Genomic DNA, 26,907 nt, shown 5'->3' with positions numbered 1-26,907 from the left:
TTTTGTCCTTTCTTTTATTAATGTGTGGTGTATCACATTTGCGGATGTTGAGCCACCCTTGCAGCCCAGGAATAAATCCCACTTGGTAGTGGTGAATAATCCTTTTAATGTACTGTTGAATCCTATTAGCTAGTGTCTTGGTGAGAATTTTTGCATCCATGTTCATCAGGAATGTTAGTCTGTAATTCTCCTTTTCGGTGGGGTCTTTGTCTGGTTTTGGTATTAAGATAATGCTGGCCTTGTAGAAAGAGTTTGGAAGTTTTCCTTCCATTTCTATTTTTTTGAAACAGCTTCATAAGAATAGGCATTAATGCTTCTTTAAATGTTTGGTAGAATTCTCCTGGGAAGCCATCTGGCCCTGGACTCTTGTTTGTTGGGAGATTTTTGATTACCTCTTCAATTTCCTTGCTGGTTATGGGTCTATTCAGGTTTTCTGTTTCTTCCTGTTTCAGTTATGGTAGTTTATACATCTCTAGGAATGCATCCATTTCTTCCATATTGCCTAATTTGTTGGCATTTAGTTGCTCATAATATGTTCTTGTAATTGTATTTTTTTCGATGTTGGTCCTGATCTCTCTTCTTTCATCCATGATTTTATTTGGGTCCTTTTTCTTTTCTTTTTGATAAGTTTGGCCAGGGGTTTATCAATCTTATTAATTCTTTCAAAGAACCAGGTCCTAGTTTCATTGATCTGTTCTTTTGGTTTCTCTTTCATTGATTTCTGCTCTAATCTTTATTAATTCTCTTCTCTTGCTGGTTTATTTGCTGTTCTTTCTCCAGCTGTTTTAGGTGTAAGTTAGGTTGTGTATTTGAGACCTTTCTTTTTACTTGAAAAAGTCTATATTGCGATATAGTTCACTCTTAGGACTGCCTTTGCTGCAATGCACAGGTTTTGAATAGTTGTGTTTTCATTTTCATGTGTTTCCATTAATTTGTTAAATTCTCCTTTAATTTCCTGGTTGACCCATTCGTTCTTCAGTAAGATGCTCTTTAGCCTCCATGTATTTGGGTCTTTCCAAGTTTCCTCTTGTGATTGAGTTCTAGTTTCAAAGCATTGTGGTCTGAAAATATGCAGGGAACAAACCTAGTCTTTTGGTACCAGTTGAGACCTGATTTGTGACCCAGTATGTGATCTATTCTGGAGAATGTTCCATGTGTACTCCAGAAGAATATGTACTCTGTTGCTTTAAGATGGAATGTTCTGAATATATCTGTGAAGTCCATCTGGTCCAGTATGTCATTCAAAGCCATTGTTTCCTTGTTGATCTTCCGCTTAGATAATCTGTCCTTTGTAGTGAGCGTGGTGTTAAAGTCCCTTACTATTACTGTGTTATTATTGATGTGTTTCCTTGAGTTTGTTATTAACTGGTTTATATAATTGGCTGCTCCCATGTTAGGGGCATACATATTTACAATTGTTAGATCTTCCTGTTGGATAGACCTTTTAATTATGATATAGTGTCCTTCCTCATCTTTTATTACAGTTTTTGGTTTAAAATTTATTTTGTCTGATGTAAGGATTGCCCCCCCAGCTTTCTTTTGATATCCATTGCATGATAAATGGTATTCCATCCCCTCACTTTCTATCTGGAGGTGTCTCTGGGTCTAAAATGAGTCTCTTACAGACAGTATATTGATGGGTCTTGCTTTTTTTTTTTTTAAAGATTTTATTTATTTATTGGACAGAGATAGAGACAGCCAGCGAGAGAGGGAACACAAGCAGGGGGAATGGGAGAGGAAGAAGCAGGCTCATAGCGGAGGAGCCCGATGTGGGGCTCGATCCCATAACGCCGGGATCACGCCCTGAGCCGAAGGCAGACGCCCAACCGCTGTGCCACCCAGGCGCCCCGGGTCTTGCTTTTTAATCCAATCTGATGCCCTGTGTCTTTTGATTGGGACATTTAGCCCATTTACATTCAGAGTAACTATTGAAAGATATGAATTTAATGCCATTGTATTACCTGTAAAGTTACTATTTCTGTATATCATCTCTGTTCCTTTCTGGTTTATGTTACTTTTGGGGTCTTTCTTCGCTTAAAGATCCTGTTAATATTTCCTGTAGGGCTGGTTTAGTGATCACAAATTCTTTTAGTTTTTGTTTGTCCTGGAATCTTTTTATCTCTCCTTCTGTTTTGAATGACTTCCTTGCTGGATAAAGTATTCTTGGCTGCATGATTTCTCATTGAGCACTCTGAATATATCTTGCCATTCCTTTCTGGTCTGGCAGGTCTCTGTGGATAGGTCTGCTGCCAGTCTAATATTTCTGCCCTTGTTGGTAATGGACCTCTTGTCCAAGCTGCTTTCAGGATTTTCTCTTTGTCTCTGAGATATGCAAGTTTTACTGTTATATGTTGTGGTGTTGACCTATTTTTATTGATTTTTGGTGGGTGTTCTCTGTGTCTTCTGGACTTGAATGCTTGTTTTCTTCCCCAGATTAGGGAAGTTCTCAGCTATAATTTGCTCCAGTATACCTTCTCCCCCCACCCCACTTTCCTCTTCTGGGATCCCCATTATTCTAATATTGTTTCACTTTTTGGTGTCACTTATCTGTCAAATTCTCCCCCTCGTGATCCAGTAGTTGTTTATCTCCTTTTCTCAGTTTCTTTATTCTTCATTTTGTCTTCTGTATCACTAATTGTCTCTTCTGCCTTATTTATCCTATCAGTTAGAGCCTCCATTTTTTATTGCATCTCATTAGTAGCCTTTTTTATTTCGACTTGATTAGATTTTGTTCTTTTATTTCTCCAGAAGGGGATTCTCTAGTGTTTTCTATGCTTTTTTCAAGCCTCACTAGTATCTTTATAATCATTATTCTGAACTCTAGTTCTGACATCTTACTTATATCCATACTGATTAGGTCCCTGTCAGTCAGTACTGTCTCTTGTTCTCTTTCTTTAGGTGAGTTTTTCCATCTTTTCAGTCTCTCAAGAATAAATGAATGAGAGATGAAAATACTAAAATTGCAATGACCCCAGAGAAATGTACACTAAACAAATCAGAAGAGACCCAAAACTGAAAGAGAGAGAGGGAGAGAGAAAGAGAGAATATAATCAGATAGGTGAACAGAACAGAGTAGTACACTGGATCCTGTGTGTATTTTGGTCTATTTGTTAGAAAACTAGATCCCAAAGTTGTAAATAAAAAAAACTTACACATGCACAAAAATAAATACATTGAAAGGATAGAATGTAACTGTAAATATGAAAATTAAAAGACAACCAACAAAAAATGAAAAAAAAAAGGTATAAGACACAGACAGGTGAAGAGAACAGAGTAATACACTAGATCCTGTGTGTATTTTGGTATGTTTGTAGAAGAAATGGCATCCCAAAATTGTGAAGGAAGAAAAAGTTATGTATATACAGTGTAAAATTATAATGAAAGGATAGAATGTAACTGTAAAAATGAAAATTAAAAAAGACTTAGAAAAGGTTAAGAAATTGGTTGAAAAAAGAAAGAAAAATTGAAAGACTAAAGAATCATGAGAAAAAAATCATGAATTCTGTGTACTGTTTTCCCCTAGTTCTGGAGTTTTGCAGTTCTGTGTGATTGGGAAACTTAGTCTTGGCTGGATGTTCTTGCTGATTTTCTGGGGGAGGGGTCTGTCGCACTGATTCTCAGGTGTCTTTGCCTGGGCCAGAACTGCACTGCCCTTCCTAGAGGTCAGGCTGAATAAGTGGCCCAGGTTGCTCTGTGTGGCTTTTGTTTCCTGAAGGCTTTCCCCGATGCTTTGGAGGATGAGAATGAAAATGGCAGCCTTCCAATCTCCAGTCCTAGAGCTGAAAGCTCAGGGCCCCACTCCTCAGTGCGCCCTCAGGGGAAAGCAGTCAGTCACTCCTGTCTCCCTGATCTCAGTCCACACTCCGTGTTACCCCAGCTTGCGACTGAGCATTTCTATCTCAGGCACACAACCCCGTTTTGAGTCTTGAAACCCTGCAAGCTCCTGTGGCGCACACGCTGGCCGCTGCTCTAAGGGGAAAAAAGGGATGTCATCCTGGTTCTGCCACATGCTGTGCCCCTGCTTGGAGAAAGGTTGGCTTACCAAGCCCTGGTTTGCAGTTTATGGCAACCCCAAGCTGTGAGTCCACTCCAGGATTTACTGATTGCAGCTGGCTTTGCCGCTTTGATGTCTGGGAGCTCTGCTGCACTCAGATACTCATGGTCTTCCTGTGACCCCACTTAGAGGACTCCACTCTGCTTTACCACCTGAGTGTTTTTCAGGCAGGGACATCCCTCACCAGAGCAAACTTCTAAAAGTTCTGATTTTGCGCTCTGCTGCTGTATCACTTTCCAGTGCTGGCTTAAGGAGGCCCCCTCCCCCCCAGTCTGTGTTCCCATATATTGCCTAGGATTCACTTCTCCACACTTCCTACCCTGCAGAAAGTGGTCACTTTTCTATTGTAGAGTTGCAGCTATTATTTTATTAGATCTTTCGTTGAGTTTGCAGGTGTTCAGAATGACTTAATAGCTATCTAGCTGAATCCCTGGGACCAGACAAAACTAAGGTCTCCTGCTCCGGTGCTATCTTGGACTCCTCCCCATTTTTTAACAATTTTAACTGATATAATTCACATGCCAAACAATCCACTAAAATGTACAATTCAGTGGCTTTGAGATTTTCACAGGGTTGGGCAGGCATCACTATAGTTTTTAGAACATTTCATCACCCCTAAATAAATTTTGTGCTGCTTAGCCATAGGCTTTACCATTTCTGCAAAAAAGCTATTGGAATTTTGATAGAGATTGCATTGAATCTGTAGATTACTTTGAGTAGTATTTATATCTTAAGAATATTAAGTTTTCCTACCCATAGAATATCTTTCCATTTATTTAGGTCAACTTGAATTTCTTTCAGCGGTCTTGTAATTTTCAGTGTATATGTCTTTCATCTCCTTGGCTAAATTTATTTCTGGTCATTTCATTCTTTTTGATGCTATTATAAATGGAATAACTTTTTAAATTTTCTTCTTTGGGTCGTTCATTGCAGATACACAACTGCTTTTTGTGTGTTGAAATTGTACCCTGCAACTCTGCAGAAATTGTTTATTTGGTCTAGTGGCTTTCTTGTGGATTTTTTTGGAAGTTTGTTTTATATATAGGATCATTTCACTTGTGAATAGAGATAGTTTTACTTCTTCTCTCCCAATTTGGATGCCTTTTACTTTTTAAAATTTTATTGTCTAACTGCTCTGGCTAGAACTTCCAGTAGATTGTGGAATTGCAGTAGTAATTAGTAGTAACTAGTAGAAAACTAGTCTTTTTCCTGATCTTAGAGGTAAAGAGTTCAGTTTTTCACCGAGTATGCTGTTAGCCTTGGAGTTTTCATAAGTGCCTTTTATCCTGTTGAGGAAGTTCCTTAATTCCTAGTTTTCTAGGTGTTTTTATAATGAAAGGGTGGTTTGGATATTGCTAAATGCATTTTCTGCATTAGTTGATATGATCGTGTGCTTTCCCCCCCTTCATTCTATTAATGTGTGTCACAATGCCTAATTTTGTTGTGTTGAATCATCCTTGAATTCCTGGGATAAATTCCACTTGGTCATGATGTACAGTCCTTTTAATATTTTGCTGGATTTGGCTTGTTAGAACTTTATTGGACATTTCTGATTTATATTCAAAGGATATTGATCTGTAATTTTCTTTTCATGTGAAGCCTTAGTCTCTCTTTAGTATCAGGTTAATGCTGGCTGCATACAATGAGTTGGGAAGTATTCCTTTACCTTTAATTTTTCTGTAAGAGTTTGAAAAGAATTGATGTTAATTCTTTATATATTTGGTATAATTCTCTGGTGAAGCCATCTGGTCCTGGACTTCTTTATTGGTAGGTTTTTGATTACTGATTCCATCTCTAGTGGTTTAGGTCGTTGAGATTTTTCTTATTCTTCTTGAGTCAGTTTATGTAATTTATGCCTTTCTAGGAATTTGTCCATTTCTCTGGGTTATCTAATTTGTTGGCATAAAATTGTTCACATTATTTTCTTATCCTTCTTATTTCTCCAAGGTCTATAGTAATGTTTCTACTTTCATCTGTGATTTTAGTTATTTTTGTCTTTTTTCTAGCTGGGGTTTGTCAGTTTCATTGATCTCAAAAAACAACTTTTGGCTTTGTTGACTCTTTTGTGTTTCTTTGTTTTACCTCTGATCTTTATTATTACCTTCCTTCTGATAGCTTTGTGTTTAGTTTGCTCTTCTTTTTCTTAGTCCTCAAGTTAGGTTTTTGACTTGAGCTCTTTCTTCTTCTTGGTGGAGACATTTGCAATTATAAACACCCATCTGAGCATGATCTCACTGCGTCCTGTAAGTTTTGAAATGTTGTGTGTTTCTTTCCATTCATTTTTAATTTCTGATTTCTCTTGTGATTTCTTCTTTTACCAGTTGGTTGTTTAGGACTATATTAGTTTCCATGTATTTATGAAATTTCTTTCTGTAGTTGATGTCAAGCTTTATTACATTGTGGTCAGAAAAAGATAATTTGTATAATTTCAGTCTTTTTAAATTATTGAGACTTGTTTTATGGTGTAACATATGGTCTTTCCTGGAGAATGTTCCATATGCACATGGGATGAATATATTTTGCTATTCTATAGAGTGTTCTATATATAGCCTATTAGGTCTAGTTGGTTTATAGTGTTGTTTATGTCCTCTGTTTTCTTATTGATCTTCTTGCCAGATGTTTTATCTGTTATGGAAAGTAGAGGATGAAATCTCCAACTATTTTTGTGGAACTGTTTATTCTTTGGTTCTGTTGGACGTTTTTCGTTTACTTTTACAATAATTACAGAAAAGGAGCATTTGCCTCTGCCATTTTGTTATGTGTTTACTGTATGTCTTACTCCATTTTTGCCCTTCATTACTGTCCTTTTTTGTGTGTTTAATTGATTTTGTAGTGAATCATTTTGATTCCCTCCTCATTTCCTTTTGTGTATATTTTTAGATATTTCTTTGTGGATACCATGAAGATGACTACTAATGTTCTGAATTTATTACAGTCTAGGTCAAATTGATACCAGCTTAATTGTAATTGCATACAAATCTCTGTGCCTATAACACCTCCATTCTCTCACCCTTTATGTTGTTTTTGTCTCTGGTTATATCTTTATACATTGTATGCCAATACCATAGATTTATAATTTTTAAAAATGTATTTTTCTTTTAAATCTTGTAGGAAATAAAAAATGAGGCTACAAGTAAAAAGTATAATAATAGTGGCCTTTATATTTGCCCATGTGTTTACCTTCTTTGGAGGTCTTTATTCATATGGCAATGAGTTACTTTATAGTGTTTTCATTTAGACTAAAGGATTCCCTTTAGCATTACTTATAGTATGGGTCTAGTGGTAGTGAACTGTAATAACTTTTCTTTTTAAAGTAGGCACCACACCCAGTGTAGTGCCCAACGTGGGGCTTGAACTCATGACCCTGAGATTGAGACCCAAGCTGATATCAAGAGTCAGGTGCTTAACTGACTGAGCCACCCAGGTGCCCCTATCTGGGAAAGTCTTAATTTCTGTCTTATTTTGAAGGATGGTTTTACCATATACAAAACTCTTGGTTGATAGTTGTATTAAGCAGGGTTTTCCAGAGAAAGAGAATCAGTATGGTGTGTGTGTGTGTGTGTGTGTGTGTGTGTGCCTGCCTGCCTCTGCATGCACGTGCACACATGTGTGCGTGCACACATTTACTTAGACATTTATAATAAGAAATTGGCTCAGGGCATTTTGAAGGTGAGAAGCCCCAAGATCTGCAGTTGTAAGCTGGGACCCAAGAGAGCCAGTGGTGTAGTTCCAGTTGGAGTCTGAAGGCCTGAGAACCAGGATTGCTAATGGTGTGTTTTAGACTGAAAGTTGTTAAGCTCCAGATCTAAGGAGAGCCAGTTTCAGTTCAACTCCAAAGGCAGGAAAAGACTAAAGACTAAAGACTATCTGGGTGGCCTATAGATAGCTCAAAGCAGGAGGAGTTCATTCTTAGCCTTTTTGTTCTACATTGGTCTTTGATTGTCTGGATGAGGTCTACCCACATTGTGTAGGGCAATCTGCTTTGCTCAGTCTACCAACTTAAATGTTAACCTCAGCCAGAAACACCCACATGGACATATCTGGAATAATGTTTGATCAAATGTCTGGGCACTCTGTGGCTCAGTCAAGTTGACACATAAAATGAACCATCTCAAGGTTTCTTCTTTCAGTACCTAAATGTGTTATCCTACAGCTTTCTGGCCACCATGGTTTCTGATGAGAAATCAGCTGTGTTAATCTATTGAGGCTTCCCTGTACATGATGAATTACTTCTGTCATGCTACTTTCAAGATTCTCTGTCTTTGGGCTTCAGTGGTTTTATTAGAATGGGTCTCTGAATTTACCTAGCATTCACCAAACTTCTTGGATTTGTAGCTTCATCGATTTCATCTAATTTGGGATGATTTTTGACCTCTTCCAAAATTCTGTTTCTTTCCTTTTCCTCCCCTTGGGACTCCTATATTGTCTATATTGGTCAGCTTGATGTTTCACCGGGTCTCTTAGGTTCTGTTCACTTTTCTTCATTCTGTTCTCTCTTTATCAGATTCAGTAATTACAAAGATCCTACATTCAAGTCCACTGATTCTTCTTCTGCTTGCTGAAATTGCTCTTGAGTCAGTCTAGTGATTTTTTTTTCTATTGCAGTTGTGCTTGTCAGTTTCAGCATTTCTGTTAGGTTCCTTTTTATGATTTCTATCTCTTTATTGATATTTTAATTTTGCTCATACATGGTTTTTCTGAATTGTTTTTGTTTTCTTTGAGCTTTTTGAACATATTTAAGTCTGTTGTTTTAAGGCCTTTGTCTAGTAAGTTTGATGTCTGGGTTTCTTCAGGGACATTCTTACCAGTTTTCTTCCTTTGGATGGGCCATACTTTCCTGTTTTCTTTCTATGCTTTGTGATTTTGTTGTTGACAACTGGGCATATGAATATTGTGATAACTCTGTAAATCAGTAGTCTCCCTTTTCCTCAAGGTTTGGTTTCTTTTTTGTTTGTTGAAGGCTCCAGTAGTCCATTTTGTCTAGTGATTTTTCACAAATCTTTTTTTTTTTTTCAAAGACTTTATTCCTTGTCACATATGGTCAGTAAATTGTCTGTTCCTTAGTTTGTGTTCAGCCAGTGTTTTGACAGAGACTGCTTTGAATGCCAGAAACTAAAACAAAACCAAAAAATTCTAAACAAACAAATAGAAGAATATCTCTCCCAGGCTTTGTAGATTGACTGTCAGGGCAATCCTTCATTTAGCCAGGCTTGCATTGAGCCCAGTGGTCAGTCCAAGGTGGAAGCTTGGGGATCTCTCAGGTCTATTCTTCCTAAATTCATTCATCCCTCCCTCTTTTTTCTTTTCTTTTCTTTTCTTTTCTTTTCTTTTCTTTTCTTCTTTTCATCTATCTGTCTATTTATTTGAGACAGCAGAAGTGAGCACAAGTGGGAGGGAGGGGCAGAGGCAGAGGGAGAAGCAGACTCCCTGCTGAGCAGGGAGCCTGATGTGGGGCTCAATCCCGGGACTCCGGATCGTGATCTCAGGTCTTTTCTCAGCATACATATTGTTGTGGGCATACATGTTGTCTTCACAGTTCCGTCTGTGCTCTTAATTTGTCAGAGGAAATTCTTCCCAGCTTTTGCTCCTGTGCCTTAGGTAATTTATTTTATGTTTAAATAGTAATCTTTTGTTCCAGGCATCTTTAGGTTGTCAGTTCTGCTTGCTATGTTTTCAAATGACTACTGCCTTTTTAGCTTGATTTCTGAGTTAGGTGAAACAGAGATGAGCAGCTTGCATCAGTCCTTCAGGTAGTACCCAGATAGGTGAGAACAGATATTCACACAAATTTGTGAATAAAGTCTGTTCTGCTGTCTCTGGGAGCAGGCTTCCATACTGGGAACATAGATTAAGGTTGCTGCTGTGCCAGGTTTTGAAATTATCTTTTTCTTGACTTGTCATTTGCTTGGTTGTTGTAAATCTTTACCTGTTTTCCCTAGTTTTAACAAGTTGGTTCTGATAGTTACTGCTTATGTTTCTGTCAGGTGAGAGAACTTGAAGTTCCCTACTTTGCCATTTTGCTGACTTTATTTTTCATTGTGGTTTTGGTTTGTAATTTTTTGATCACTAATGATGTTGTGCATCTTTTTAGGTGTTTATTGGTCATTTGTATATATTCTTTGGAGGTTTGTTTATTTAGATCCTCTGCCCGGTTCTTAATTGGGTTGTCTTTCCATTATTGAATTTTGAGGTTCTTTATATATTCTAGATACAAGTCCCTTATGATATAAATGATTTAGAAACATTTTCTCTTATTCTGTGGATTGTCTTCACTTTGTTGAAGTGTTGAGCTGTACTTGGAAGCACAAAAGTTTTAAATTTTAGTGATGTTTATCTATTTTTTCTTTTGTTACTTGTGCTTTTGGTGTCATAGCTTGAAACTTAAGGGGCAGGTGGAGAAAAATTAGAGAGTAAACTGCTGGTATCTGCTATTAGAATGACCACGGGGTATGTACATGTTTGACTTTTGAATGCTGATTATAGGTGTCAGTTGTGTGGAATTAGGGTTAGATTTCTCATAGTTATAATCCACTTTACCTGTCATTATTTTCCCTTGATTGTTGTAGATGTTTTCTGTGGTATCTGTTCATCGTAGGCCCTTGTCAGAGAATTGATGCCTCTGCTTTGTAGCTGTGCTTGTGAAGTAGGACACTCATTTCCCCAGTACATATAGCTGTTGGGACCATAGGTAGACCCCTGTGCTACACTGAGCTAAGCAGTTTTTCAGAAATTTGGAATTGTTGGAAGGAAAGATTCAAGTTAGATTCTGTTGGGTTTTTCTTCTTGAAAAATGTGTATTACTGAGGCACGGACAGCCATGGTTAGCCTATGGTCACAGAGAAACAGAGGGTACTGGTGTGCAGAGAGCAAAATGAAGCCCGCTGCCAGGGACAAACTGTCTCTCACCTTTGAGAGGCAGTTTTGTTCCTGAGGGTTGGAATAGCTTTAATTCTTGGCAGCTTTGTAGCACCTGATTTCCAGCTCCCTCTGTAATTTCTTTTTTTTTTTTTTTTAAAGATTTTTTATTTATTTATTTGACAGAGATAGAGACAGCCAGAGAGAGAGGGAGCACAAGCAGGAGGAGTGGGAGAGGAAGAAACAGGCTCATAGCAGAGGAGCCTGATGTGGGGCTCGATCCCATAACGCCGGGATCACGCCCTGAGCCAAAGGCAGACGCTCAACCGCTGTGCCACCCAGGCGCCCCTCCCTCTGTAATTTCTACTTATCAATTCTGTGAGATACCTTTATTTCTTTTTAATGTAAGTTTTCACTTTGGGCTAAGTACCTTTGTATAGGTTTATATTATTGCCACCCAGAAAACCTTGTCTAAGAGAGTGGCATGTTGAGATGAAAATATCCATTGAGCAAACAGAAGCAAGTGAGTTTATTGTTTCCTGTGAGATGTTGATATAATTTTAACTTGTAGTACTGGGCAGTAACAGAATGGTGATGATTATTTTTAATGTGGATTTGAGTGCTTACCTGTGATTCAAATTTAATTAGACATGTGTTTTACGTTGCTTATGTTCTTTGATGTACTGGCTTTCTAATTTAAATAACTTTCTTTGAAAATAATCAAGTGAAAATAATTTAGTATTATTTGTAAAATTGAAGATGCATGTCACCTGTGACACAATTTCCCTTCTAGTTTGTAAGTAAAGTTCTTGGATGTGTGCACCAGGAGATGTGTTCAAGAATGATTTGTTAGAAGCGTTATTTGTAATAGCATAAACTTAGAAATACTCAAATATACATCAGTAGGAGAAAGGATGAAGAAGTTGTGGCATACGTTAAAGTGTTCATACAGTTATGTATTGAAGTGTTATAGAGTACTGCAAATGAATGACCTATAGCCACATATACTCACACTGATTATCTTAGAAACATAACATTTAGTGAAAAATAGTGTGTCTTCACTGAAAAAACACATATATAGGCATACCGTGGAGATATTTCTTGTTTGGTTCCAGACCTCTTTAATAAGTAAATATTGCAAGAAAACAAGTCAGATGAATATTTTTGTTTTCTCACTGCATGTAAAAGTTATGTTTATACTATATTATAGTCTATTAAGTATGCAATAACGTGCCTAAAAACAATGTACGTACCTTAATTAAAAAATACTTCATTGCTAAAATAAGTCAACCATCATCTGAGCTTTCAATGAGCACAGATCACCATAATAAATATAATAATAATGAAAAAATTTGAAATATTGTGAGCATTACCGAAGTGTGAGACAGAGATACAAAGTGAGCAGCTGTTGGGAAAATGGCGCTGATAAACTTGCTTGATGCAGGGTTGCTACAGCCCTTCAGTTTGTTTAAAAAAAAAAGAAAAAGGCAATATCTGTGAAGTGCAATAAAGTGAAGCACAGTCAAATAAGTTATGCCTTGTGGTATGATTCTGATTTTAATGGGAAAGTTCAAAACAAGTTAAAAACTAAACATATTGTTTAATTATACAAAAACAGGCTAAAACATTAAGGAAAAGTGAGAGTATGATTACGAAAAAAATTAGGATAGTCATTTCCTATGTGGGATGTGAGGCAGGTTAGAATTGGGGATGAACACACCAGGAACTTAAAGATAATGTTCATATTATACTTTTTAGGACAGAGATGAATTTATCATATTCATTTTATTATTGTGCTCTATAGTATGTATTACATGTATCCTTATCAGATTTTCTACATATATCAAATACCTTATACAAAGCTAAAAACTTTTATAAATATGTTTGATATAAAAATGTATGCATGTGTGTGTATGTGTGTGTGTGTATATATATATATATTTTTTTTTTAATAAAAAATAACTGTCATAAGAACAAACTCAGCATTTCTAAAACTGAAATAATCACTAATCTTTTAAAATCTAGTATCTTCGGGGTACCTGCATGGCTCACTAAGTTTAGTGACTGACTCTTGGTTTTGGCTCAGGTTGTGATCTAGCCCTGCCTTGGGCTCTCTGCTTAGTGTGGAGTCTGCTTGGGACTCTCTCTCTCTCTCCCTCTGTCCCTCTGTCCCTCCCCCCTGCTCATGCGTGCTCTTGCACTCTCTCAAATAAATAAATCTTTAAAAAAAAAATCAAGTGTTCTCTCCACACTTTGCTCTTTATTTGCCTCATACCACCTTCTTGGGCCTCAAGTCTTAAGGGTTATTTTTGACTTCTTTATCTTCAAATTAATTTAATAATTTAACTTACAGGTATCTGAGTGCTACAGATACTGTAATAAAGCTTATAATGAGCATTTTCCAAAAATAAATGAATGAAGCAGTCTTTATCTTTTCCTCTCTTATAACATCAAGTCATTCAACAGGTTCTTTCTATTCTTATCAGTACGCCTAGGTGAATCTTTGTTTTCTGTTTAGAGTCCCTGGATTTCAAGTCCTTATATGCCTGCACTGTTTTCTGTCTATATTCTTCCCTCTTCTTAGTTCATTCTTTTTTTTAAAAAAAATATTTATATGAGAGAAAAAGAGAAAAACAGCATACTTGCAGGCACAGGAACACCAGGGGGGAGGGGGAGAGGGAGAGAAAGAATCCCAACCAAATTCCCTGCTGAGTGCAGAGCCCATCAAGGGGGTGGATCTCACAACCCTGAGATCACAGCCCAAGCCAGAAACAAGAGTCTGACACCCAGCCGACTGAGCTACTCAGGTGCCCCTTAGTTCATCTTTCTTACTGATTCTGGATTAATCTTCCTAAAGCATTGATTGATCATTTTACATTATTCCTCAAAAACCTTTGATGATAAAATGTTGAGGTACATATTTTTTAGGGAGAGTACCATTCTTCTACAAATTGTTTTTTTTTTTTTTACCAAGGGTCCACATTCCTATTTGGGGGCAGGAGGTAAGGGGGAGACGCACAGATACCTCTCTTACTGGCTGCTTTGCCTTGGGGCATGGAGGTGAGAGGTGTGGAGGTAGCCTGCCTGATGTTCTTACTCTTTGTGCTGCTGATAGCCTTCAGACTCCCTCTAGCTTCAAATATCATAGCTTTTTTTGTATTTGGGATTCTCAGAGAAGCTCCTGTGTTTTGCAGCAAATGTAGTAGTTTTTATTATTGTTGTTTGTACTTCAGTTAAAATTTTGTTTTCTGTCGTTCTGGTATTCCTCTTACTTTCTGGTGTACCTTTTTTTTTTTTTTTTTTTTTTTTTTTTTTTGTCTGATCAGTGTTGGAAACATTATCAGTAGAGTCATCATTTCATTGTACCACTGTCTTAGACAATATTCTTTTGGTGTCAGTAACAGAAATTCATACAAGACTGCTTAGCCCAAAGTAGAATTTATATTAAAAAAACAACAAAGGTTTTTCATAGAACTGATGATCAGGAATTACAATTGATCTTTACAGGAAGTTGGAAATCAAGAACCATGTATTTCAGATCTAATTTCTGTAGATTTGGTATGAGATAGGGAGGCTACAATGTGAATTGAGTCCACTGTCTTGATTTAGTCTGATTTCCAGTTTTAAAATCAGTTTGTGAGTAGATTTATAGATAGGGAGTTTGGTAGAAGATATTTGCATCATGAATGTCCAGTTGCATATCTCTAGCCTACTTCTATATGTAGATGTGACCAATTTAGAAGTGTTAGAGTAGGAACCTTCCACAGGTGGGGACATCAGTTGAAATACTTCAAGTAAGCTGTTTAAAACCTCGTGTGATATTGAAAGTTTTAAGAAATGTGGACCAAGGATCATAGTTTTAAAGCTTCTAAGAAAAATAAGTTTTATAAAGTTAGAATTAATTCTAATATACTAATAATAATGTCAAGAAAAATTCACTTAGCAAAAAAAGGCAAAGTAAAATGAGAAGGGAATATAATTAAATTTCTCCATTTACGGTTAGGGTTTTTATAATTTCTTGGAAGTAGCACACATGTACCTTTTTTCTTGAAGAGTTGTAGTGGCAGTCACCTTTTGGAAAATTAATGATTCATTTTGCTGGAAAGATTTCAATTGGTACACGTTATTAAGTTCTGGCAAGGATATTTGGAAATCAGAGATATTATATGCTGATGGTAGTATAAATTGATATGACTAGTTAGAGAACAGTTGTGCAGTATTCAGTAAAGTGGAAAATATACTTGTATATACTTTCATATATACCTTAGAACAGTGGTTCTCAACCAGGGCATTTTTACCTCTCAAGGGACACTTGGTAACACCTGTAGGTGTCTTTGGTTGTCACATTTGGGGAGGCATCTAGTGGGTAGAGATCAAGGATGATGCTAAATGTCCTGCAATTGACAAGACAGACCACCACAACAGAGGATTCAGTGCACCAGGGAATATCACATTAATGTGTTTTGTGGGGGGAGATTTCTCACCTGCTTGTCAGGGGGGTCGTCACAGTCATGGGAGATCATGGGTTATCAAGTACTTCTGTGCTCCCTGCATTAACATCATAGTGCCACAAGACTGGTATGTACCTGCTACCCTACCCTGCAAGAGTTAGTGTGCCTGACTCTTGGTTATCAAGTGCCAGATGTTTTGTGATGACCCCCTCTCCCCCAAAAAAGGTTTTCTCTATTATATCTGAAAATGCATTTTTTGGATTATTCAGTCCAAAATATCTATAGTGCTGAGGTTGAAAAACCTTACTTTAGAGAACAAAGTTCACATGTTTTTATATGTGAACATAGAGATTTATTCAAGAATGTTCCTTAAAGCTTTGTAATTGTGCAGAATTAGAAACAATCTAAATGTCCATTAGTGGACGATTGGATAAATAAGATGTGGTATGCATGTGTGATTCAGTACTTCATAATAGGAAGCTTCATATTAGGGTACTATTCATAATAGTACTTCGTATTACTTCACGGTAGGAAGTACCGAATCACATACTGTTGAAAGGAATGAAGTAGGGGTGCCTGGGTGGCTCAGTTGGTTAAGCGTCTGCCTTTGGCTCACTGGGGTCCTGGAATCAAGCACCATGTCAGGCTCCCTGCTCAGCGGGGAGTCTACTTCTTCCTTTCCATCTGCCCCCTCCCCCCAGCTTGTTTTTTCTGTCTCTCTCTCTCTCAAATAAATAAAATCTTAAAAAAAAAGGAATGAAGTATATCTATATCAGTAGATCTCAAAGATAATTTTGAATGAAAAAGCAAGTATTTTTAGTATGATACCATTTATGAAAATTGAAAAAACATACAAAACATGACTCTTATTGTAATATGTAAATAAAAATGTAGAAAATGTAAAAATACATGCCAATCTCATGACCGTGGTTGCTAATAAGGAGGTGAGAAGAGGAAAATGGCACTAGGAATGATGAATGGTGGACTTTAACTTTATCTCTACTTATTCTTTTGTAAATATACATGAAGTAAAGCAAATAAAGGTTCATATTTATGGACTTGAATTCATAATATGAATGCCATTTGTTATAAATTCTGGTTGGGGAAATGTAGATATTTGTAATATTATTGTTTGGTTTTTTTATAGTTCCAAAATTTCTCAAAGAAAACCCCTTATCTAATGAATTCCAGTTACAGCTTTATCTCCATTTAGGTTTCATGGCACTTAGTTTAGCATGCTCTTTCTTTTTTCAGTTCTTTTTGCTCAGGAAGTTAACTTGGTTTCTTATGGAGAGAAGTATAACTATTCTAAGTTATTCATTGTTTATTTTGTTTAGTTTGTTTATAGTTGTGGAGAAGCTGTATTAACTGCCATTAACCACTAAATTTGTGCTAAATTCACAAAAGTAAAAGCCATCAAAAAGAACTCCCAATAACTGTTTGTTTTTGTATATTAGATTATATAGAAATAATTAGGCTTTCAGCAGAAACATGAAATATTTCTCCTATTTGGACATTTTGTTGCATTGATTTCTTTTTATTATTGTAAAAGTACTTGATTATAATAGTTTAATCTTTTCAGTAACTTTTCAGGAAATTAAATTTGGGTATTTAAGTGATTCTAGGAACTTTACCCATAAAATGTACTTTAAAATCTGAACTCACATTTTCTGAATAAGTTAACTGTGAAAATTTTTATAAATGTTATTGAAGAGAGAAAATGATATAATGTCATATCAATATATACTTTTTAGACCATAAGGATCAATTTTCATATGTGATAAAATCTGTTCACAGTAAAATGAATTGGAGATAGTACATGACCTATAATTTTTTTTCTTAAAGTGATATAAAAATATGTGTCTCAAATACAGTGTAATTAAAAGTTATAATAATAACTATTCATGATACCTTTGAATTTAAATTATGTCGAATTAAATAACTTAGATTAAAATTACATTTACAATTATATGGAAGTTTATAATTTTTAAACAAAAAGCATTTACCAAAAATTATCCCAAAGTTTAGAAAACCCACTAATTTAAATTAAAAAACTTAAAATAAACTTTAGTTAATGATTTTTATTTACTTTTGTTAGAATGTAAATGCAAAAATAATAACCCATATTTCTTTAGATGTAAATGGCAATCCAATCAAAAGGCGACTGAAAATTAATGACTTTATTTTAAAAAATACAGTTCTTAAAATTTTAGATTAGATATAATTTTTCGTTAAAGGATTTAATACAATGATAAGAATGGCTTAATTATAAAATTCATAAAGATAATTTAAATTCAGAATATTTAATTTAAGATAATTTAAGCTCAAATGTATAATTATGAATAGTTATGACTCCTAACTATATAGAATTTGAAAAAAGTCCTATAACCTTTTTAGATAATTTTCATAATTAGGTGAGAACAAGGCATGAACTATATCCATTTGATTTTCTTGCTAATATTTGCAATTTAATACTAGAGTTATTCCTTAATTGCTGAAAAAGAGTTGTCTATAACATGGTTACCAATTATTTTTCTGTAATATGTAATTTTGAAGATTTTATTTAAGAAATGAGTGTTGGTTAAAAACTTGTAAAAGAACAGCTTATTAATGGTGTGTGTGTAAAGGTAGAGTTAATTCTCTGGTGGATTCAGTGTTTATGAAAAGAATAGCTGATCAAACCTAGACATTTATTAGAATTAGCTTTCCTTCATATACAAAATCTCTACTCCAACAAAGGCATGAGGTTCTGGTTTGATCACAAAGGCGAGACCCTTAACTGTACCCTTTTTAGTGCTGGCTCTGTGAGGAAGTAGTACAAACATGGTGCATTCTTTTTGAGTTGAATTTTAGGGAGATATTATGGAATGGGAAAGAATTAGCACAATTATTTAAAAATACCCACTGCTGAAGAAAATTAATGATTGCAGTTAGCAATTTTAGGTTCTATTCCCAAATTCCCATGAATATGAGTTTATTGCCTGTTGGGGCATAGGGGTGTTTTGGTGGGAAAACTTTTGATTCTCTGACTTAGGATGTTAATCTTCAGGTATCAGTAATTTTAGTTATTGAGTGTCCTTATAGAAAGCTCAAGAGGTGCAAAGTACTAACCTTTATTTCCCCCCAATTTTAAGCCATTTACAGATGTTTATGATGAAGGATTTTGGCTTTGTGGCTTGTTTTTATGGATGCCATAAAGGATCTTTGGTTTGCTTCTACTTAAATACTTTAAAAGACCATTGATTTTTAGTATTATCTTAAAAATTTATTTACCTATTCACTTCCATGTTTTAAGTAAGGATCAGAAAGTACCAGTGAAAAGCTTATAATTATGGGAACATTTTCTACATATGGATGTATGTATATCAATATATATATATATTATATATATATATAATATATATAATATTAATATATAATAAATATTTATTTTTAAAGCCCGCCTTTTTCCCTTCACAAAGAAGACTTGAAGCAGCTGAGAGTACACACAAATTTGATTATAAATTTGAATAAAAACTCAAAAGGCACCAAGGGATATTTCATTTTTCTTTGTATTGGATGATTAAACTTATCAAAATTTTAAATTTTGGCTCAGTCGGTTAAGCATCTGACTCTTGGTTTAGGCTTAGGTCATGATCTCATGGGTTGTGAGATTGAGCCCCGTCAGGCTCCATCCATCCTTGGGGTGGAATTAGCTTGAAGATTCTCTCCCTCTGCCCCTCCTTCCACTCATGGGTGTGCCTGTGTATGCATGTGTGCATGCTCTCTCCCTCAAATAAATAAATCTTAAAAAAATTTTAATTATAAGGCCAAATATTCTCATAGCCTGACCCTTGTGTCTGGTTGAAACAATGCATTAAAGAAAACCCCAAAAACTTCACCATGAATTTCCAGCTTAAATCCATCTTTATTCTAAACCACAAAGTTAGGGTGTTTTGTGTCTTTTATGTGCTCAGGCATTAACTTTGAATCAATATACCTATGGAATAGTTTGCAGAAAACTTTCTCTTGTTTAAGGACCTTGCCTGTTGCCCCTGAGTTTTTCAAAAGGCTTTCTGCCTTTCTCATCCTTTACTCACTTTTACCTGATGGATGTTTTAACTGCTTAAACCAGTTTTATTTTCTTTTTAAATTATTTTTCCATATCCTGAAATGTAGTACCGTATGAATCTTATTAAGGTTCAATAAGCAATTAAATTTTTAAAAATCTTGCTTGAATTGTTTGAATTTGGTGGCACTGAATCAGGTAGGTTAATACATCATTTCATTTAGTTTATTTGCTATGTATGCCTAGTGATTGTCCTTTCAATTGCATGTGATGGGGAATGATGCTAAGAAGCAGCCGTTGATTAGATTTTGGAGATCTTTTTCTCTTTATATTGTTACACTTAATTTACATATCTTTTCTAGTATATTTTTTAATGCTGTTCAACATGTTCTTTCACTTTTTAAGCTTTTAGCCATTATTATATCTGTTTTATAAAACCAAGATCCCATCAGGTTATTATGATGCTTCAGGTAGATGTGTGTCATACATTTGAAAAATGACCAAACGCTTATACAGATATTAGTTATGATTCTTCCTCAGGAGATGTGATGCAATAATTTGTTTTTCAGGTAGGTTTGAATTTATATTTGATTTCTGCTAGATGTCTGAGCAGGGTCTTTTAAATGAATTGCATTTAGAAATAAAAGAATCTGTTCTGCTTAGAGGATTTGATAGGTAAAGTATGGTGAAATATGTAGCTCCCCTCACACTGAAAAGGACAGTGAATGTAAATTGGAATCCTGTTTGTTTCAGTATAATTTGTTTTATTATGTTCAGTTAGCCAGCATATAGTACATCATAAGTTTTTGATATAGTGTTCAATGATTCATTAGTTGTGTATAGCACCCAGTGCTCATCACAACATGTGCCCTCAATACCCATCACCTGGTTACCCCATCCCCTCGCCCCCCTCTTTTCTGGAACCCTCAGTTTGTGTCCTGGAGTCCAGAATCTCTCATGGTTCGTCTCCCTCTCTGATTTGTTCCCATTTTCAGTATAATTGAAGATATTTTTAGCCTGTGCCAATATAAGAATGTATTTCTTTTTTTTTTCCCATAAATTTACACATTAAAAATAACTCTGATAAACACAATTTAGTGTTAGTGGCAGTATGGACAGAGTTTAGTGGAAGTATGGACACAATGTTTCCACTGGGAGAGGCAATCATTAGCTCTTAAAACTTGGTCTCTAGTAACCTTCTTTACTGAGTTCATTTGTTTCTATTTTGTTTATTTAGAGTACATCTAGCCCAAGTTGTTTGTTTTAAAAAATAATGGTAGAAAATGCTAGTCTGGAATTGCATTGTGGTAATTTTGGTGGATGTAGCCTCTGCACTGATAATGTGTTAATAGTCATGTGTATCTTTATTATCTGTTTTTTTTTTTACATCTTAGATTGTCCAACTGTGTCTTCAGTTAAGCTGGGAAATTTTCAATCATTATTTATTTGAATGTTACCTATTCTCTGTTTTCTATTTTAAATTCTTTTCTAATCTTGATCTGCTTGTGTTTTAGAGCATTGCTACTTAAAGTGTGATCTTCAGATCAGTGCTGGTCTGCAAACTGATTTCATTGGTCTGTGATGAATTATGGACAGAAATTTGAAGTAAGCTTTTAGAAACTTTTAATAACAATTTGATATTCCTGTGATATCCACGCACAATATTTTTTAAAAAAGAAATTCACTTTTATTGAATTTTACAGTTTTTGTCTGCAGTGGATTGACAAGTTGAAAAATGGCTCTTCACAGATGGTTTCAGAATTATTTTGTTAGACCTTATTCTTTCTATTTTTTAGCTGGTCTTACATATTTTTTCTTTATCTCTCTGAACTGAATTTTAGACTGGTTTTAAACATCTTTCGAATTCTTTCTCTACTTGTATTGAGTCAGCTATTTAGCTTTTACCTCAAATTAAAGCTTATGTTTTTGATTTCTTGAGGATTTATTTAACTTGTATATATATTTTAAGCCTTTCTGTTGATTGGAACATCTTTACTGTGTAATCTGTTCAATAATTGAAGAATCTGTAGTCAGTCTAATCCTGCTGTCTTTTGTTCTTTTGTGTTGACTCATTCATAGTATCTAGTATCTTTGTATGTTTTGTAACTTTTTTTTTTTTTTTTAAATTTGAGTAGAGGTTTTTGAAAGCTGCTGTATTGTTTGAGGCCTGGATTGAAGTTATTTTTCTTTCACCAGTAATTTGCCTATGTTTCCCCCAGGTGCCTGGGGGTATTAACAGTTTAAGATATTTCAAATGATATCTTCGTATGAGATTTATTGGATTATACATGTAGTATGAATTTAGTCTGAGAACCTTTTTGAAGGTTACACTTTGTGGTTACTGTGTCAAGAGAATTGATAGATATTCTTGCAATAACAAAATTACAGAGCTGGAATACAGATTTGGGTTTGCTAGGGGTTCGGGATGGTGGGGTCTAGGGTGGGTATGACTGTAACGGGTAATAGGAGGGAGATCTTTGTGGTGATCTTAACCTGAGAGTGTAGCCCTTTGGCATAACAGCTTTATATAGATATAGGTGTTTCCTTTTGATAGACTTAGAGTCTATCTCCTGAGCCTGTGTAGCCATCAAAATGTAAGCCCAATTTTCTGCAGTGGAAACTCTCAAGATAAAAGGTGGTTTCTGGTTTTCTTATTCTACTTTTGTTTATGCCTTATGTGAGTACTGTACTTTCTTGCTAGCTAAGCAGTTCATTGAAATAGATTTTTCCACTAACTTTTAAAAGTAACATCTAATAGTATCAAGGTATCTAGTCTGCCATACTGCTGGAAATCAGTGTCCCCATCTACAATTTTGTTTCTTATCAAGTATGTTGCTATTTTGTGCCTCAGCTTTCTTGTATTTTTGTTATTATAATAGGCATTTTTCTTTATTTCCTTGGTCTGTCAGACTTATTGTGTAGGCCCATTACAGTCTATGCCCAGTTATGTTTTCTAATCTCTTGTTCCCTGTTCTTTCACTAGCCATATTATGGTTTATTAAAGACGTCGTGTATTGTAGTTATCATTCTTTTACTCATGTCATATCATTCTTTTACTTATCCTGCTTAAATGCTCTCTCTTCTTTTGACTCCAACTGCTTCTTCTAGCACTGTTGACATTTTGGGCTGAATAATTCATTTCTGTGGGGGCTCTCCTGTGCGTTGTAGGATGTTAGCAGCATCCCTGGCCTCTGCCCATTAGATGCAGCTAGTGACTTCCATTCATGATAACCAAAAGTGTTTCCAGACATTGCCAAAGGTCCTTTGTAGGGGATGATGTCTCCCCTAGTCGAGAACCATTGTCCTAGCGCTATATTGATTTGGTCTCAGTTGGAGAGCCTTCCCTGATTATCCGTGCCTGTGGCTTTTACCTTTTGGATTTTTGGTAGTACATATTGTTCTGATTGTACACTTGCCTCTTTTTACATTTGGTTGTGAATTTCTTTCTTCCTCTCCCTTCCTCCCTGCCCTGTTTGTGTGTGTGAGCGAGCCTGTGCATGCATGTGTGCATGTGTGTGTGTTTGTCTTTTTTGACCAAATTTTAGAGAGCAGGGACCATATATTTTACTTTTTGTTTGTTTGCTGTTTTGGTCCATTCAATACACATATTCGTAGTTTTAAATATATCAGTTGCTTGCCTTTTTCCTGCTTTTCTATTTTTTTATATGATAGCAATAGAGGCTTAGGAAATTGAATCATTCTGGAAAATGTGGAGAACTTTGAGGTGTTCCAAATTATGAGACTTATAGACAATAAAGTTAATACCAAAGTAGCAATGGTGTGTATACCCAGTAATAGCTCTGGAAAATTCAAGACAATGCAAGATAGTTGTAAGGATATAAGAAAGATGTAATTTCTGTTAGATGTATCCATTATATAAGTAACCAGAAAAATGTGTAATAGAGTAGAAAAAAATTGAGAAATATAGAAAATGGAAGGATTTGTAGAAGCATGAAGTACGAATGATTAGTTCTACAGAGTGATATGAACAAAGTAATCAATATGTCAGGGTAGATTGTTAGGAATGATGGATGTAGCATCTGGCTAGGAGTGACTTGTATAAAGCTGACAAATGTGATATGTGAATGTTAGTAAGTTGAAAACAAGTTGGGCACAGAGAGGTTAGCTTCTTACTACCAACTAAAGGGAAACCTACATGTTTTGCCCCAGTTAGGAAAGATACAGCTCAGTTATAGATTGCTCCCCACTTTTTTTAATTACGAGAAAATTCTAAGTAAAAATGTAAATTGAAGCTTGAATCTGATTACTTTTATAAGGTCCTTTTCCTCATCTAAGCCAAAATCTTCATGAAAAATAATCATAAGTGGGGCGTCTGGGTGGCTCAGTTGGTTAAGCATTTACCTTTAACTCAGGTCATGGTCCCAGGGCCCTAGGATTGAGTCCTGCATCGGGCTCCCTGGTCAGTGGGGAGCCTGGTTCTTCCTCTCCCTCTGTCCTCTACTCGTGCTCCCTCTCTCTCACTCTCTATCTCAAATAGATAATTAAAATCTTAAAAGTAAACATAAGTGTAAGTATGTGTTCATTGCACAAAAATTAGAAAGTAATGAAAAGTATGGGGAAAATGAAAGTTACAGTTCCCAAAGCCTAAACACTGTTATCATTTAGATTAGTTGCATTCTCTTGAATTTTATATGATCTCAGTCTTTCTCTGGATATAGATATATGATGTGCCTATGTGTATGTGTGTGTGTGTGTGTGTGTGTGTATATATATATATATATATATATACACACTGTGTATACATATATGCATGTGTTGGTATGTATATTTATATAAAATAGGAATTATTTTATATGAAATGTTTTATAGCCTGTTCTTCATTTAATATTACGAACACTTCTCCATATCAGTAAAATTCTAAAGTGTGATATTTAGTGACTACATAGCATTCTATACTGAGATTATCCCTAAATTTTTTTAAACATTTACTTAAACATTTAGGTTTTCTTTCACACATACACACACGTATGTACATGTACCAGTAATTTGCAGTGAACCACCTTATGAGAAATTTTGAGTGCATCTCCCATTTTCTTTGAAGAGTTGTAACCTCCACTGCAGTCTGTATCTTACCGTTTGTCCTACAAAATTCATTTTACCTGTCTTCCTTAGTAAGAAGAACCCCAATATTATAGCTGGGCATTATTACCAGTTTGGAGACTACATTTCCTATCGTCCCAAATGGTTGGGTATAGCCAAAGGACAAAGCAATGGTTTATAAGCTGTAGGCTGAAATAACACAGAGTTAAAAGGGAGCAGGGTGGCCCTTTTCCTCCCCTTTTTCTGCAATGTGGATGTATTAGCAAGAATGCCCATAGTCGTCTTAGAGTGTGAGGCCACTTGGAGTAGAAACAGTATGTAGTAGAGCAGAAAGATGGAAGGAACTTAAGTCCTCAATGTTTGGAGCTGCCACATCAGCTTTTGATTGTCTCTTTCTGGACGTTTACATGGAGAGAATTCTCTTCCTTTTTTTCACCCTCTTGTTTAAGTCATTATATTATCATAACTTAAGAATATTTTTTGGCTTGGGAAGGATATGACCTAATCCTATCTGATAAAGGATAGCATTATTTAATACTCTGTGTAGTAATGTAATAGATCTAATATAAGGAAACATGCATGGTGTCGTGTTAGATTTTGGATCTTTGTTGCAAACAAAAAATTTCTTTAAGACTGGAGAGAGATTAATTGGTATTGAAAAGAAAGTACTTAAAATTATACATAATATCTGGATGTTTTTGTTAGCTATATTGCTGAATTTTTTTCTCAAGTGCTTTTAATAATTATCACAAATATTATTTCAGAAAACAGTTGGTAGCTTTTAGGGAAAAGCAAACAAACAAAACCCCCTCAAAACCCCCAGACAGAAACAACCCACAAAACCAACCACAAACCATTGAGGATGGTATGTTGTATCTGAATAATCCCTTCAAGCCCTATGAATTTTTAATATTAAATATCTTGTCTAGTCACTTTGATAAAGTCAGCTCATAAATGTGACTTTTAGTGTTCTCTTATTAACTTTATTGGAGGAATTTTGATCAATGAAAATAACATTTTTTGTTACTGTAGACTTTTTTTTAGTATTCTAAGAAAGTTATTCATAACTTCAATGAAATGAGTGAAGGATACACATTTAAAAAATTAATAAACTTTTTTTTGAGCAGTGTTAAGTTTACAGAAAAATTGAGCAGAAAGCACAGAGTTCCCGCATACCCCTTTGAAGGATATACATTTTTTTCCCCAGGGTATTCCACTGCATATAATGTTATGCACATAACAAAAGACTTTACATCTCTGAACCAAATTTGTACTATTTTATAAGTGGAAAACCATACACTACTAAAAATCATTTTACTCTAACCTAAGGTTTCCCCATCCTCAGCACTAATAAAATTTTAGGACAGATAATTCTTTGTGGGGGTCTCTTCTGTGCATTACAGATGTTCAGCAGCATCCCTGATCTCTACCCACTAGATGCCAATAATATTCCCCAGTTATGACAATCAAAAATGTATGCAAACATTGCCAAATGTCTCTTGGGAGGCAGATTGTTCCCCAGTTGAGAATCATTGCTCTAACCAATTTATGATGTTTTAGGATTTGCTGTATTTTTTAGGTTGAGTTCAGATTTATGGGGTCTATAGTTCAAGGAACCTTTACAGAGAAGTTGTGTAGATAAAGTTAGAATCTTCCCTTACACTTGGGGACCATAGACAGTCTTCTCTTCAGATGTACTATATTGTTTGAATTTATTCTCTGTAATACGTAAAAAACCCATTTTAGAGTTCTTATTTCTGTGTGCAAGGCTATCATAGTTTGGGATCTATTTGTGGATTTCAGGAGTACTATACTGTGGGTAGATACAAACTTTAAATGTCCAATGAAGACTGATTTATGAGGTCAGTTGTGTTTTGACTCTTTGTATTAGATTGTCATTATATTCAAATTGTAACAGTTAAGTGATCTCATGTATTCTGTCAAGGACTTTGAGCTTCTCAAATTGAGGATAGCATTAGATGTCAGCCAATAACTTTGTCCTTCAAAGTTTTTGCCTTCATATCTGAAATCCTGCCAATTGTAACAGCTTGTATGTCAGTTCCAATAGAGGAAGCTAGCCTCTGTTAGCTTGTACTTAGTCCACTGAAGACTTCTAAAAACTTTACATAGTTTACAACTAACAATGTCCACTTCCCATTGCTACTTTGTACAATTATAAAACCTTGTTCACTAGTGATGAAATCTCATCTGTAATAATTAACGTTTTTCTTATTGTTCTATCTCTGCAGAAAATTTCCAAAGACTTGGTGAAGATAGGAAAACTATCAGAAAGGCAGTGGCACCATTATCCTGTAAGTATTGCTTTGAAAAAGAAGTGTAAGTTAAGAATATTTTAAGTATCCAGTTGTTTGGGGGAAAATATGTTAGGCAAAGATATTATATGTAAAATATAGAGCAGGATATATTATAATCATATT

The 26,907-nt window shown here is 35.3% G+C and overlaps 1 protein-coding gene across 3 annotated transcripts in view; it reads left to right on the top strand.

Annotated features, from left to right (window-relative positions):
* The window catches only part of TBC1D5 (TBC1 domain family member 5), a 571,386-nt gene that overhangs the window by 25,525 nt on the left and 518,954 nt on the right, over positions 1 to 26,907 (top strand). For all 3 annotated transcript variants that reach the window (XM_040636853.1, XM_040636851.1, XM_040636852.1), the window contains exon 2: positions 26,719 to 26,781. The gene's annotated coding sequence lies outside the window, so the exon portion shown is untranslated. The remainder of the gene's footprint in view (positions 1 to 26,718; positions 26,782 to 26,907) is intronic.

Source organism: Ursus maritimus, unplaced genomic scaffold, assembly GCF_017311325.1.
Source record: "Ursus maritimus isolate PB19 unplaced genomic scaffold, ASM1731132v1 scaffold_20, whole genome shotgun sequence".
Lineage (NCBI taxonomy): Eukaryota > Metazoa > Chordata > Mammalia > Carnivora > Ursidae > Ursus > Ursus maritimus.
Note: the sequence above shows the minus strand (reverse complement) of the source record. Positions and strands in the feature narration are given on the sequence as shown.